General features: G+C 44.1%; 1 protein-coding gene across 3 annotated transcripts in view; it reads right to left on the reverse strand.

The window, feature by feature from the left end:
- The window catches only part of LOC138978407 (arf-GAP with coiled-coil, ANK repeat and PH domain-containing protein 2-like), a 94,762-nt gene that overhangs the window by 47,599 nt on the left and 29,647 nt on the right, over positions 1–17,516 (reverse strand). The gene's annotated exons all lie outside the window — the stretch shown is intronic.

Here is a 17,516-nt window from a genome sequence, read left to right on the forward strand (position 1 = left end):
AAAATCAGCATCAGAAATAAATAAGAATCATAGGCGTACACCTTACTCATTCTCACTCATCCGAAGAAGTCATCTGAGGGCAAAGGCACGACCAAAACTAACGATGGAAGTTCTGGCTCGTTTTCAAAAGAGCGGAAAACGACCATGCGTGTTGCTGAGACATGAAAGAGTCTTCTCAAACATGAACTTAGACTCTTCAGCTCCCAACAGAACTTCCAAAGAAAGGCGCATGACTTATTACACTTTGAAACGAATGTCGAAAACGCCACCACCACCGTTTTATCCCTATCACCCGTCACTCCCTCCCCTCATCGACGTATACCGTTGTGGGACCAATTCTATTTGGAGCCGTTGGTGTTTTATTTATTTTCAAACAGATTGCATGACACGAATTGAAAAAAACCCCGAGAGAAACAAGCAACATATAACAAGTATAAAAGAAATGCCTTTCAACCTGAAAAGCACATGATTTTTTTTTTCTGCAAACTTCGGTGAATAAACCCTGTTTTAATTTTTCATTATTATTTTACATTTTATCTTTCATTTTTAATGTTTTTATGTATTTTTCATTTTTTCGAATGAGGTTCTTTATACTCTTCAGTACTGCCCATTTTTCCGTTGCTGCCGACTTTATGCTCTTTATGCAAAGACTGTTACCCGCTGTTTGCTTCGATGGCGAACACTTTTTATCTACTTTTATTTCCGTTATACCTTTATTCAAACCACATCGTGCCGAAAGCGATCGAAGGTATCAAGTCTACATGACAATGCACTGTAGTGAGGTGTTTTCCCCCCAGAAAAACAATAGGAAACGGCGTATAATGGACGAGCTTGGTACCTCTGGTGAGCAGAGCAACGTTGATTTGTTAATGTAAGCCCAGCGGAGCATGATAGAGTTGCTGTCTGTTCCAGTCTCATGGGACACGACAGAGAGAGAGAGAGAGAGAGAGAGAGAGAGAGAGAGAGAGAGAGAGAGAGAGAGAGAGAGAGAGAGAGAGAGAGAGAGAGAGAGAGAGAGAGAGAGAGAGAGAGAGAGAGAGAGAGAGAGAGAGAGAGAGAGGGAGGGAGAGGGAGAGAAAGAGAGAGACAGAGAGAGAGAGAGAGAGAGAGAGAGAAACAGAGACAGACAGAGACAGACAGACAGACAGACAGGGAGAGAGACAGAGACAGAGAGAGAGTCTCTGTGCATGCCTACATCCACTATTATTGATGTTGAATTTTGACAGAAAACTCGGCTTGACAACATGAATTATTCTACCCCTCATTGTAGCAGTCAATCTACACGCACGTACATCATACTATCGTTCCCTCCACAAGAATCTGCTCTTACCCTCTTTGATACCTTTAATATGCATTTCTAACAACGTGACATAACACCTGACACAGATATCGAAACAGGATAATACTGTTTAGACTGACGGGGAACCTGCACGAGAATGGAGACAGGGAGATGCTTTGATAAATAGCTGCACATCAGTCGTCAACAAAATAAGCGGCGCTCCGCGCCTCCGGTCACCCTTCCCGGACCCCGCCTAAAACGTCCTACTCCCCAAGACGTAAGGCGAAAATACAATATTTAGTCAAGTAGCTGTCGAACTCACAGAATGAAACTGAACGCAACGCAACGCAGCAAGACCGTATACTCGTAGCATCGTCACTCCACCGCCTGTGGCAAAGGCAGTGCACGTGGAATTGACAAGAAGAGCCGGGTAGTGGTTACGCTATGCTGCATAGCACGCTTTTCTGTACCTCTCTTCGTTTTAACTTTCTGAGCGTGTTTTTAATCCAAACATATCATATCTATATATTTTTGGAATCAGGAACCGACAAGGAATAAGATGAAAGTGTTTTTAAATTGATTTCGAAAAAAAAATTTTGATAATAATTTTTATATATTTAATTTTCAGAGCTTGTTTTTAATCCGAATATAACATATTTATATGTTTTTGGAATCAGCAAATGATGGAGAATAAGATAAACGTAAATTTGGATCGTTTTATAAATTTTTATTTTTTTTTACAATTTTCAGATTTTTAATGACCAAAGTCATTAATTAATTTTTAAGCCACCAAGCTGAAATGCAATACCGAACCCCGGGCTTCGTCGAAGAGTACTTGACCAAACTTTCAACCAATTTGGTTGAAAAATGAGGGCGTGACAGTGCCGCCTCAACTTTCACGAAAAGCCGGATATGACGTCATCAAAGACATTTATCAAAAAACTGAAAAAAACGTTCGGGGATTTCATACCCAGGAACTCTCATGTCAAATTTCATAAAGATCGGTCCAGTAGTTTAGTCTGAATCGCTCTACACACACACACACACACACACACGCACGCACACACATACGCACATACACCACGACCCTCGTTTCGATTCCCCCTCGATGTTAAAATATTTAGTCAAAACTTGACTAAATATAAAAAGCTCACACTGAAACAAGCTTCAAAGGTGGAGCCATGCACCCATTACAGCTGACCTCGCGGTTGTTTCCCCTTGTTCATCCTAGTAGAGAGATATAAACGACAGCACAAAACAACGAGAACGTGTCCACGTACCGCTAACGTCAGCATGCAGTACAAACACTGTCACTGTCAGTGCAACCATTACAAAAAGCGAAGTCGGGACAAGCTTGTACATACTTTATTTTTTTTTATTCAATCGTATTTTGCTGGGAAATTTGCATGGAAAGCTACCAGCAACAAAAGCATTGCTTTCCAGGTGTGTGCGTATTTAGGTTATGCCGCCTGCAATTTTAGTAAAATGACTTTTACGACGTGCCACAACAGTGAAACAGGGAGTGGGGCATGGATACCGTCTCTGAGTCTTCACATCAAAGTGACCCGTGTCCGTCCCAGCCTGGATTCGAACACATGACCCGGGGATTACATGCCCAGTGCTCAACCAACTCTACTACCATCCCCCCACCCATCCATATCGTCACATTGGACACACAAAAAAAAGACAATTACAGAGCACCGAGACAAGTGAAAATTACGAATAAAAAGATGCATATTCACCCCCCCCTCACCCCCTCCATTGGTTTAAACAAGACTTTATTCAATTATTTTGTATCATGAATTGAAATAAACAACATAATTATGGTATTTAGGATTTTTAATCATAGTGCTCATTTTAAACAATCCTCGTCAAGACGGCATAGCAGTGGTAAGCGCCCCATCTGTTTTACACACGCACATGTATGCACTCTGCAAGCTTACTTCCAACATCAGGGAGTTGAGATCGTCGTAGCAGCGAGTGCAGTGTTTTAAAAGTGTCTAACTTTTCGACTGTGGCGGCAGAGCAGCGGGCACGTTTAGACTTTACAATAACAATGGCTACCCCAGACCCGCCGCTGCCAGCCGAAATCCTGATTCATCGGCATCTTTCTCTTGATCGCTTTTAGCTGATTCAGCACAAGGGTGGGAAGCCCCCTGAGAGAGAGAGAGAGAGAGAGAGAGAGAGAGAGAGAGAGAGAGAGAGAGAGAGAGAGAGAGAGAGAGAGAGAGAGAGAGATGATGGTGATGGAACTTTATTTTTCAAGGATAGAGGTTTAAGGCGACGCCTTTTCTTACAACCGGTCCTTACTTCTAATACAAATGTCTAAAAAATGATAAACAAGTAAAGAAACATGACAAATAAACAAAGTAAACGAACAAACCAGCAAACAATCGACAAGTAAGCAAACAAGCAAATAAACATAAACAACAAAATGACAAAGTAAGCAACATACAAATCGAAAGCGAAACATGCAACATGTTAATTGAGGTTACACATGTAAAGTGATCGACGGTAAAATTCACACGATACCAACGTTTACACTAATGCTAATAATTATTATAAATTATGGTGTAAATGATGATGATGAAGATGTTGATGATGATGATGATGATGATCAAGTGATGATGGTGATGATGATGATGATAATGATGATGTTGATGATGATGATGGAAAATCGCAAAATAAATTCCACATAATTATAATAAAGAACATATTTGTGTAATTCATAAAGACACAGAGAGAGAGAGAGAGAGAGAGAGAGAGAGAGAGAGAGAGAGAGAGAGAGAGAGAGAGAGAGAGAGAGAGAGAGATGTCACACAATGACAAAGACCAACAAATGAGGGATGTGCGCCAAGCATAAGGAAATAAGCATCATCCGGGATTAGACCCTGCCAAGCGGAATCCGGTAAGTTACGACAACAGGGACCTCTGAGAGAATTTCGCAATTACCGACGCGTGCCTTATGCCTTTGAGAAGATTTCGCAGATAAACATGACCCCTTTAGATGTTCCATCATCATCCTCATCGTCGTCATCGTCATCATCATCAACATCATCGTCGTCGTCGTTGTCGTCGTCGCCATCGTCGTCGGTGTTGTTATTATCAACGCACACCAGTTCAAGTATCCCTCGGGACATTTAGTTTCTTAAATCCTCGGCTCTCTCTGTGTCTCATTTTGTCTGTCTGTCTGTCTGTCTGTCTCTGGCTCGCTTATTATTGTGCTGTTATACACCACACGCACACACACACACACACCACACACACACCACACACACCCCCTACCACAACACACACCCCACACACCACACACAAACACCGTGAGGCCATGCACAACCGACTCACCCCCCCCCCCCCCCCCCCCTTCAGACCACCACCAATTTTTGTTTGTTTGTTTGCTTAACGCCCAGCCGACCACTAAGGGCCATATCAGGGCGGTGCTGCTTTGACATATAACGTGCGCCACACACAAGACAGAAGTCGCAGCACAGGCTTCATGTCTCACCCAGTCACATTATTCTGACCGGCGGACCAACCAGTCCTAGCACTAACCGTCCATAATGCCAGACGCCAGGCGGAGCAGCCACTAGATTGCCAATTTTAAAGTCTTAGGTATGACCCGGCCGGGGTGCCACCACCAATACCACCATAATAAAAGCACAAACGCACTGACCACGCAATAAAAACGGCCCATCACTGTACACTACGACCACCAGACGGACATTCTCTTGGTCACCGCAGGTTTACACGTTTACACCTTTCCTTCCCAATAACGGCGCCATCCTCGCCGCTAGCCCTTGTGTACACTTACATTCCCCACCTCCTGGGTACGCAGGTCAGCTGCAGTCGAACCTGACCTGGTGAACACCTGTACATAACGACCCCCTCCAATAACGGCGCCAGTCTCGCCGCTAGCCCTTGTGTACACTTACATTCCCCACCTCCTGGGTACGCAGGTCAGCTACAGTCGAACCTGACCTGGTGAACACCTCTACATAACGACCCCTCCAATAACGACCACCCAAAACTATCCCGGTCGAGTTCCCTCCCCTACCCGATATTACCGTATGTACCTTTTGGATGGTCGTTCCAGGCAGCTTCGACTGTACTACTTTCCGAGTTAACCGGGTACCCGGGCAGAGGTAAACAATTACACTGGGGTGGAGGGGTGGGGTGTTCTGGCATCACAGTGTTGTTGATTCAAAACATACTCCTCCCTCCCATCTGAACCCCCCTCCTCCCCCCTCCCCCTTCCACCGAATACCGGGCCCTGGAACTAGTAGTAGTGTGGTAGCATAGTATCGCACTTTCTTTCTGCTTCACATTGTCTATGTATGTGTTCATCTACCTGGGAAAGAGTGTGAACAGAGCTAGACTAAATCTTATCCCGCTTAGAGAAAAATGGTCAAAAATTTAAAACAGAACTCGCACGTATTTGCGTTCGCCTATCAAAAGAGTAATTTTAAACTAAAAAAAAAAAAAGAAGTTTAAACGTTCTCGTTGAAAACTAATCAAATTACGGCGGAAACATTGGAAGGCTTTTCGTCAGGTATAACACTGAAGATCTGACCGGTATTTTCTTTTGTTTTTCTTTCTGACAGCCCCCACACCATGCCCATCCACGCTACCTCCCCCTCCCCTATCCCCACCCCATCCCCACCCGTCTTTTTCCCACCCAAACTAATCACCCCCTAATCAGCAGAAACTAGGAAGCGCCTTGCGGTGTCAGAGGGTGCACGAAAAACGTATGCAACCGCAGCAAATAAACACAAGTCCTTGAGGTTCTGTGCTTGTTTTACCACCCAAACCCCGCTTAGACCCAACACGTCAAAAGTTGCCCGAAATTGAGAAGTTCTTCGCTTCCAGGTGTTTGCAGGCTAGGGTACAGAGGCCTTGTCCTTCGGTGTTTTAGGGACCTCCGTTTGCGAGATGTAACCTCAACTACGAATCGAGGCCATGGTTTAGTGAGTTAGGGACCTCTTTTGCGGTACAGATGCAGTACCCCTCAACTATAGGAAAAAGTTCAATGGGTACACTTGATTCAGCACTTTCACAAAGATAACTAAACAATTGGGGAAAATATGATTGTGAAAATATTAGAATACCCGAAAGAATGACAGATGTACACACAGACACCGAACACGAATAAAGCCCCCACACACCTCCCGGTTTACAACAGTTGACGAAATACACTGATGCCGAAGCAGTATATTGTATTTACTAAGACCTCTCTCTACGTCCGAAGAAACCGTATCCAACACTAATCGTACCCATAAAACACACGAACACGAAGCTCGAAGACAAAACTAAAAGAAAATCAGAACCTACATCGTGCGAACTCCAACACCAGTAAACAGCCGGTAACCAAGAAACAACAACTCTCAGAGATCACCCCCCCCCCCTCCCATGTTGTCAAACAAGTGTTTCGGTGGTGCCTCACACAACTACTGTAGGTCACGGTATGAAGGGAGGTCACATCACAGGCACCTGTAGTTTGACTAGAAGAAAGGAAGAACAAGACAAAAAAGATAAGCACAAAAAGAAGGAATCAGTGTCTTTTCTACGGTCTTCTCATTGCCTTTTTTTTAAATTAATCAAATTTTTTGAATGAATGACACGGTCACCGAAAAGACCGTAAGACCCCCACACACTTGTTATTCTCTCTTTCCCAATCCGACATCAAGGGGACCGGCACGGTTGGCCTAGTGGTAAGGCGTCCGCCCCGTGATCGGGAGGTCGTGGGTTCGAACCCCGGCCGGGTCATACCTAAGACTAAGACTTTAAAATTGGCAATCTAGTGGCTGCTCCGCCTGGCGTCTGGCATTGTGGGGTTAGTGCTAGGACTGGTTGGTCCGGTGTCAGAATAATGTGACTGGGTGAGACATGAAGCCTGTGCTGCGACTTCTGTCTTGTGTGTGGCGCACGTTATATGTCAAAGCAGCACCGCCCTGATATGGCCCTTCGTGGTCGGCTGGGCGTAAAGCAAACAAACAAACAGACATCAAGTGTCTGTTGTCTTGGCCCAATCAAGAGCACGACCCGCTAAGCCCACAACAATAAGATGGGTCAATGGAAACACGGTGCGGCTAATTCGCAACAGGTAATCCACCAGGCACCGTGACTCAGACACTCTCAGACACCTGCAAGTCAAGAGCGGAACTCCGCGCAACACACAAAAAGTCGGCACGACTGGAGACTGACACACACACACACAGCTTGCTTACCCCGACCCCAACACTTTCAATCAGTACCTGCTGGCAGTTCCACCACCGTGTGAAACAAAACGACATAGGCACACAGACGACAGACTGACAAGTCAAGAGCATTACACAACAGTCACAAATATATTAGATTCATAAACACACACGCCGCCCGTGTAAAGCAAACCGATGTAGGCAGACAGACAGGCAGACAGACAGACAGACAGGCAGACAGACAGACAGGCAGACAGACAGACAGACAGACAGACAGACAGACAGACAGACTAACAAGTCAAGAGCATTACACAAAAGTCACGCAAAACAGATTCATAAACACACATAGCTGTATTTACGCAGCCCGTTTTCAACAAAACGACATAGACACACAGACGGGGCGAACAGACAGACAGACTGACAAGTCAAGCGCGTTATACAAGTCACACATACTAGATTCATAAACACACACAGCCGTTTACGCCGCCCGTTTCCAACAAAACGACATAGACACACAGACACGCGGACAAACAGACAAAACAGACTGGCAAGTCAAGCAAACACAGCCCAGAACAGGGTGCGATGGAGAAATGTCGTCAATGGCCTATGCTCCGCTGGGAGCAAAGGGCCTAAGTAAGTAAGTCAAGCAAAGAGCGTTACACAACAGTCACACAAATAATACATGTGTAAACACACAGAGCCGTTTTCGCCGAGCGAAAGGGCTTCAGTATGACAATGAGTACTGTGAAATAAGGGTGATAACACTGGTAGAGATGAACACAGACAGACGGACAGATAGGCAGATGGATAGACTGTCAAAAGCCGAACAAACACAATTCAAGACAGAAACACACAACCGAAGATTTAGTACACGTAGACTCCCAGAGCGTGCTTCTGCCACCTGAAAGAGCCTCCATATTAAGGTCTTATCACCCATATATCAATATAAAACAGGGAGATGGGCGGGCAGACAAACGCATACAATGAGTCAGGCAAGCAAACGCATAGACGGACAGACATGCAATCGAAGAAGACTGAAAATTGCTTAACGCAGCTACTGTCATGTTTGGTCCGGACGGTAATGACTACTCCATAATTATTGTAACTGTGACGTCTACGTCAATTTGGAACATTCAGTCAGTCGCATACACAGACAGACATACAGACAGACAGCAAGGCAGGCACGAAAGCAAATCAGCAAGGCTGGTGAAAAAACCAAACAACACAAAAACGAACAGTTAATTCAATTTAAAATCGCTCACAAATACATCAGCGTCCGTTCTTTTTGGAAACTTTTCTGAATTATTTCTTCTTCTCTCCATGCTTCCGCCAGTTTAAGTCAACAATTTTCCCTCAGCGTGTGCATTTGACTGAAATCTGTTAGAAATGGTTTTGCTACTGTCCTATCTGTCTCTGTCTCTCTGTCTCTCTGCGCACGCTCGCGCGCGTGTGTGTGGTGTGTGTGTGTGTGTGTGTAAGTGAGTGCGTGCGTGCATGTCTTTCTGCTTGGCTCCAACACACAACACAACCCCTCTCCCTCTTAGACCAAACATTGTGCAAAGCACGCGTTCATTTTGATTTTTGTTTTTGTTTTAAAGAAGCCTCAGAGAATTTCGCATAGGCTCTGATTCTCTTGAGCATCCATCTCCCATTACGAAACCTCATGGCGTTGGTTCTTTCATCTTACACACGTGATGGCAGTCAAAGAGCATACGTAAGTTAACTGAATCTCCAGAGGCTCATTTAAACAGAAAAGCTATGCAGAGAAATTCGAACAACCAAGCAGATTTTCAGAGGTCCATGACCTTTTTTTCCCGTTGGCCAACTAACAAGAACAGTATCAATTGTGCGTGTGCATAAAGACTTATACACATTCTGACACACAGAAACACACGCATGCACTCAGAGAGAGAGAGAGAGAGAGAGAGAGAGAGAGAGAGAGAGAGAGAGAGAGAGAGAGAGAGAGAGCACATACACAGTGTGGGCGCGCACGCACGCATACACGCACGCACGCACCCACCCCCACCCACATACACACAGTATGGGTTCACTGACCGCGCGTCTTTCTGTCGAGACTTGTGTACTGACCACTGAGGAAGCATGCATGTTTTGTCCATTCATCTGACTCACACAGACACATGTAATAACTCGGTCACACTCATGGACCACAAGACAGTGAGTGCTACACAACCTCTGGCTCTGCCTTACACTCTCGTTTCATGTAGGATATGTGCGACACGAGAACGCCTACAAGTTCAACGGCGAAAGAGTCTCGACATCTGATCCTTTGTTTCGTTGGTTGACTGGTTGGTTGTTGATGTTTCTTATCTGGAGAACCCAGAGAATCCGAGACCGATTCAGCATGGATCCTATTCTCTGTTTCGTTCTGGACCATGCAATTCTGTAAAAACTATTCATCTTTTGTTCGTTCAACTAACACACACAAGAAGTTTAGTTCAGACTCAAAGGGCATGCTCACTTTGTTTCTATGGCTTGTAAACTACTTTCGGATCGAAACTAAGATTTTCGTCTTTTTCATTTATTAGTATGTGTGTCCACTGCCAAGACCACTGGGTCGATGTTCTTGAACTTCAACTTCTTCAAAAATGTCCACCAAATACCCGTGTGACTTGAAATAAAGTGTAAAAAAATTCCATCTCACACGGCATTAAGTCTCAGGGCTTGGAAACATGAATACACGCATGCAGGAAAAAAAACCAAGAAGGGCAAAGCCCATACGACTCACATGCTTTACACATTTTTCCTACCAAAATACATGTGACCTTGACCCAAGGTCAAGGTCATCCAAGGTCATGCAACACAAAGCTGTTAATTCAAGACATAGGAAGTACAATGGTGCTTATTGGCTCTTTCTACCATGAGATATGGTCACTTTTAGTGGTTCACTACCTTATTTTGGTCACATTTCATAAGGGTCAAAGTGACCTTGACCTTGATCATATGTGACCAAATGTGTCTCATGATGAAAGCATAACATGTGCCCCACATAATGTTTAAGTTTGAAACAGTTATCTTCCATAGTTCAGGGTCAAGGTCACTTCAAAATATGTATACAATCCAACTTTGAAGAGCTCCTGTGACCTTGACCTTGAAGCAAGGTAAATCAAACTGGTATCAAAAGATGGGGCTTACTTTGCCCTATATATCATATATAGGTGAGGTATTCAATCTCAAAAACTTCAGAGAAAATGGGAAAAATGTGAAAAATAGCTGTTTTTTAGGCAACATTTATGGCCCCTGCGACCTTGACCTTGAAGCAAGGTCAAGATGCTATGTATGTTTTTTGGGGCCTTGTCATCATACACCATCTTGCCAAATTTGGTACTGATAGACTGAATAGTGTCCAAGAAATATCCAACGTTAAAGTTTTCCGGACGGACGGACGGACGGACGGACGTCCGGACGTCCGGACGGACGGACGGACGACTCGGGTGAGTACATAGACTCACTTTTGCTACGCATGTGAGTCAAAAAAAAGGGTAGCGCCGTATACTGTACGGCAGCTCGCTTTCCCCAGGGAGAAAGCAGCCCGAATTTCTGTGAGGTTACCCTCGATCATGGACTATATAAAATCTTATCCTTATCTTATCCTTCTCCTTGTGAATGTTCCGTTTTGTCTACTATCAAACGTTCTATAAATATACCTTTCCTGTTTTATTAATTCTTACTTTCTTGTCCGTCACGTGCAGAATACCTCCAAAGCCTGTCGTATACTTCGCGAAGCTTGCTGCACGAAGCAACAGCACTAAATTTTCGGTAAAAAGATTTTGCGAAGTCTTCGTGAATAGACCGTATCAGTATTCCAAGCTCTCGTAATCTCTCGCAAACTTCAGAGCACAGCAAAGCATGCGGTACAGCGATCTCGTGCGAGCTGCACAAGCCAAGGTTCGAAGTTCTCGCGATGTTCAAAGCATAACAAAGCGCGTGTCTCGCGAGAGCTGCTCAGATACCGAAATGGTCTATTTGACTTCGAGCTCAATTATGAACAGCCTTTACACGTGGATATCTATACCTGCAGAAGATGTGGATATCTATAACTGTAGAAGATGTGGATATCTATACCTGCAGAAGATGTGGATATCTATAACTGTAGAAGATGTGGATATCTATACCTGCAGAAAATTACTCATTAGGGCGATTCCATTCCTGGCATAAGACAAATTAGTGTCGGGGGATATTTTAAGCGGACAAAACACAAAAGGGACATTTGGGCAAAGACCCCACAGGGTCCAGAAGGGAAAAAACACGACAAACAGCTTGCACAAGCAACGAATTGGGAACATCTGGATGACAGACCACAAAATAAGAGGATTAAAACTCGAACAGCCAAGAGATAAAGGTTGGAAAATGGTAAATTGGATCCAAATAGCCTGCAATAACTACACTCCCTGTTCAAGGGAAAAACATTCTGTTGATGATACCATCATCTGAAGCAGAACACCGTTAAACAAAGGGGGACGCTCACACACGACTCAGCAAAAACAAAGAGCGGAGCAGTAGACCACGCAACAACCACGTGACAGCACTCAGTATATCTAATCCATATCAGGCATGGGAATTGAAAAAAGTAAAAAAAAGGCTGAACATTTGTAAGTAATGGCAAAGTACGAGGGGGGTTCAGGGGCATGTCCCCCCGGATTTTTTTTCTCCAAAGAACCCAATTGGTGCAATTTGGTGTCATCTAAACTCCAAGTTTGCCATTAAATTCAGTTTTTAGAACCATTTTTGCCTCCCCCATTTATTTTTTCGGCGGACACTTTTGCTTTTTCGGCGGAACAAAAAAAAAATTCGGCGGAAATTTGCCTTTCGGCGGACAATTCCCATGCCTGCCATATGCCCATTCTAGATAAAAAAAAAAAAGACCGAACAAAAAGGCCTTCTGCTTTTCATCTGGGATTTTCCCCTAATTTTGTGCTTGTCCATCCCTATTTTGGTGGCCTTATTGTGAGGTCACTGCGCAGATGGGTATTGTTTTGTCAGAAAGTAAAGCTAAATGCTTACACTATTCTGAGGCTGTGGTTCCAAATGCTTGTGAGCACTGTTTTGGTTCGGTTGGTGCGATAATGTAAGTTTGCTGGTACGAGACCATACGGTTCCAGGTGTACCGTTTCATTAAGCCGGGATAGGCATAGAAAACATCGCTTAAAAAAAAAGTCTTTTGAATCCTGAATGTTAAACTTTGTTCAGTCAGTTTACAAGCAGATGGCCCTATCTGCTGTTATTGTGTGAAAGGCTTGCACACACGATTGGACGCGCGTGCGTTTGTTAGTTCAATCTGATCCAGACATTCTTTACTCGTTTTATATCTGGCTAAGGAGTACTGATAGAGAGCTCCTTGTACCTGGCTTTCTGGCTTCTCCCACATCTTGATATACGTTTTCTTTTCTTTTTCTTTTCAGTGATCTTCAAGTGCGTAAGAGACACAATAGGAATAGGAGATGAAAAGAAAAACAACTCCTGCATCCCTCAACACCACACCTGCGAGGGAATAAATGAGGTGATCAATTGCTCCATCATTCTGTTACTGCAACCGCATTCTCCCCCCCCCCTCCCCCACACACTTTACCTCCCATGTCTGACCGTCTTTGCCTTGCCTTTTCCTCCATTCTGACTTTTCTTTCATGGAGACGCTTTCCAAATCCCAGTTCAGTGGCTTTACGGTGAAAATAGTTTCTGACAGGTTACAAAACGGCCAGCTCGTCCTATCATTGAAGTACATGTACGACTAAATGCATATAATTCAATTAAACGACCCTCTGCTTCCCGAATAAGCCAACGTCTTAGCCATTACAGATCCATCCAGGCCTTACTTTGCATGTGCTACAAACGCCTTACCATGGGAATACATACGGCCTGGCTCACTCACCGACAAACAGACAGACAGACACACAGACAGACAGACAGACAGACACACACACACAAACACACTTTTTCTATCTCTGTCTCCACCCCCACCCCCCCTCTCTCTCTCTCTCTCTCTCTCTCTCTCTCTCTCTCTCTCTCTCTCTCTCTCTCTCTCTCTCTCTCTCTTTCGTTCGATCGGTGCATCGGAGATCTTGTCCCCATATGGCGCCCCTCCCTCGCTCTGTTCCTGGAAGGTCTCTCAGTACACTCTCACGAGGACAACCAGCGTGAAATCACATGTATGTATCATAAATTGTACCACTGCAAATGACTGCACCTTTCTTTTCTGACAATAAGCATGATTATGTGCTGCATCAAATGCGACTTTTCCTTTGAAGCCAAGTGACTGCAGGTGGTTGTGCTTTGTCGCACACCGCTGTTTGCTTTGTGTAATCAACCACAATAGGCCAATTACTGTACATCTTCATCAAATATGCATGTCGGCATCACGCTCACACAGTGACACGCACACAACACAAACAACATCACACACACACACACACACACACACACACACACACAACCCACACGTACACACACCACACACACGCAAACACGTGTGCACACATACACACATACACACGCGCACACAAACACACACCCACCCCACCACCACAGACATTGAGAGGGAACACAACTTCAAAATCTGAGAGGAGCAGTTACCCGGTCGTTTGACTTGGGCGCAAAGCTTACTTCCACTGCCTAACAGTAATTACACAATCATGATTTCACCTCAAACTTGAGTGGAACGTTTCAAGAATGTCAAGCTCCGCAGTTTGGACACTTAGCTTAAATCGGAAACAAACTTGAATTCTCCAATTTTACCATCCTCCCCCCACCCCACTTCCCCCCACTCCTACCCCGTCCCCCTCTACCATCCTACCCTCTCCCTGTCAAAACGAGCAGAGCTAACAAAACAACCTTACAGACATTTGTTTCAAGAAATCGAAAGGAAATAATAAGGAAAGGGCCGCAGGGCTTCGCGTGTCAGACAATAGTTTACAGAGAAAGAAAGCGTGCGTTCCAGACCTGACCCCTCAAACAATCAGACGCAGCAGAACTGACAACGCCTTAAACTCAACATCACAAAAGACAGCGGCCCCGAGAACGGTTGGTCCATCCTTTGCACAGCAATCTGCAGAGGAACCCTCTTTGAAGACTTCCAAAAACTCTGAAGAAACCCGGTCTTCCAAAAAGAAGCAGTCTTAACATCGATGTACATTTACAGAGGTTATGAACACACATATCTGGGGGGGGGGGGGGGGAATCAAAGTATTGAATAGGGACATGTCTCAAATTAAGGGGTCTCAACACATCCAAGTTATTGTGTGTTTAAAATAAATTCCTTTTTCGTGTAAAAGCAATCATGTTCATCACCTCATGCTTTTGGATAATGGATAAGACCACCCTTCCACTTGTAGTACATATACCAACAAATCATATCCTAGCTGCTTCATGCAGAGCAGAGTTGGAAATGTTTGATGAATTACATACATTTTTTTTAATGATGCAGTAAAGGGACATTCCTTCTCGAGTAAGTGATTATGTGCACTAGGTCAGGTCTGCCTGGGAGTGTATATATATGGTTTATTTATTTATTTTATTTATTTGGTGTTTTCAACCACGAAGGTTATATCGCGACGGGGAAAGGGGTGAGATGGGATAGAGGCACTTGTTAATTGTTTCTTGTTCACAAAAGCACTAATCAAAAATTTGCTCCAGGGGCTTGCAACGTAGTACAATATATGACCTTACTGGGAGAATACAAGTTTCCAGTACAAAGGACTTAACATTTCTTACATACTGCTTGACTAAAATCTTTACAAACATTGACTATATTCTATACAAGAAACACTTAACAAGGGTAAAAGGAAAAACAGAATCCGTTAGTCGCCTCTTACGACATGCTGGGGAGCATCGGGTAAATTCTTCCCCCTAACCCGCGGGGGGGTCAAAGCACAATTGGACTACGTACGTCACCACAAAGGAAACGCATTATAAGCCACAATAATAACAAAAAACACCTCTCCCTCGAGTATTGCCAATTTCACCACGTTGTCATGGTGACAGACAGTCAAAATTGACAAGGAGCACACTTTAGGTCAATTTCAAACTGTATTCCGTACCAAAACCCGGAGGGGGTTGCAACAAAACAGACAACTCAATCGTCCCTTATTTCGCTCGCGTCTATACAGCGTCGTATTTCGGAAAATCGACGTGGGCCGACAAAAAAGAGGAGGACTTTGCTTTTAGTCAAAAAGAGATGACAAGGGGTTTATGGGAATGGAATTTGGTGATACTCACACTCACTCAAGCTACATTTTCCAGCTTTTAGTTATCAGTGTTATACAGAAAATCTCAACTTTGTATAAATGTACAAATGTGAATGGGTGATAGTCCACCTTCAAGAAAACACAAAACTGTTGAAGAATCGAAACTCCAGATGTTGCTAGACATGTGTACATACATGTACGCTGCTGATACTGACTTGATTAATGATTATCTTGTGTGATGAGCATAGTAAACAACGGTATCTGGGTCATAACAACGATACATTGGGGAGAAAAGGCCTTTCGACTCTCGCCATCTTGATGTAGAGAAGTCGTCACCTACTTCGCAAACTTCCTTTCATTGTCTCATTGTTAATTGTAGGTCTGCCCGCTGCATAGACCATTAGGTCGACATATTTATGAATATTTCGGGTTTTGTCTATTACCAGCACTCTTCATAGAGTAACCTTTTTTTTTTCTTTTTTTGTTGTTTGTGGTTATTAACGATACATTGAATATCCGTAGCTCTGGCCAAAGGCTTGAAATGACAGAAAAAGCAGTTCAAAGACGTTGTCTGTCACCACGACAACGCGGCCAATAATTGGCAAGATACTGGAGAGCGGTGGTTTTGCTTTTAGTGCGTATGGCCATACCAACTTTCCAAAACAGAAGACAAGATAATAAGCGCATGATGCAAACTGAAACACACAAAAATATCGAAAAACCAAATGACGGAATAAAGAGCACACAAAGCAAAGACGAAAGACACAGAATGCAGAAGGAGCGGGAAAAAGTGTTAAAAAAAAAAGAGAAAACAAAATTGTTCAAAAAAGGCCAAGAGACAGAAACTAACCGAGGGAAAAGACAGGCAAATAACCGGAAGAAAGAAAGGAAGAAAGGAAGAAAGAAGAAAGAGACAGTGCACCGCCGAAAAAAACCCATTCGTCTTCTACTTATTCTTGCAAAAGTTGTTCAGGTTAGAAAGAGAGGAAAAGTTGGTCTTGCAGACTTCCTTCAACAGAACAGAAATTAAAAATCAAACCAAAGACAAATGAAAGGAATAATAGTACACAGAAAAGATACAGAAGCAACCAAATTTTTTTTTTTTTTAACAAGAAACAAAAAGAAAGATACGGGCAGACAAAAAAAAACCACACATCAGCAAATAGCTGCAAGCTTTTTGTTTTTGGCAGCACCCGCCAACGCAAACTTGACGTGTCAAAGACATGCTTTTACTCTACAGCTCAAGTGGAAAGATTTAATAAACCAAATTCCTCACCACGTTGCACTCCTAATCAGATGGCGGGTGTGATTTTGACGGGAGTGTGGGAAGGAGGAGGAGGAGGTGTTGTGCGGAGTTTGCGAGTGAGTCAAGGATGGTAGATCCCTGGGGGGGGGGGGGGGGGGGGGTAGGCTGGAAAACACTTGGTTTCAGTTTTCCACAAGTTTTTCACACTCACGGTTTCAGTTTTCCTCAAGTTTTACACACACAAACACACACGCGCACAAGAGAGAGGGAGAAAGGGAGAGAGAGAGGAAGTGAGAGTGATAGAGGGAGAGAGCGAGCGAGCGAGCGAGAGAGAGAGAGAGAGAGAGAGAGAGAGAGAGAGAGAGAGAGAGAGAGAGAGAGAGAGAGAGAGAGAGCGAGAGTGAGAGAGAGAGAAAGCGAGCGAGAGAGTGAGCGAGAAAGAGAGAGAGGGAGAGTGAGGGAGTGAGAGGGAGAGTGAGGGAGTGAGAGGGAGTGAGAGGGAGAGTGATAGAGGAGGAGAGATAGAGGAGGAGAGAGAGAGGGGGGGGAGAGAGAGAGAGAGAGAGAGAGAGAGAGAGAGAGAGAGAGAGAGAGAGAGA

Source organism: Littorina saxatilis, linkage group LG10, assembly GCF_037325665.1.
Source record: "Littorina saxatilis isolate snail1 linkage group LG10, US_GU_Lsax_2.0, whole genome shotgun sequence".
NCBI classification, from domain to species: domain Eukaryota; kingdom Metazoa; phylum Mollusca; class Gastropoda; order Littorinimorpha; family Littorinidae; genus Littorina; species Littorina saxatilis.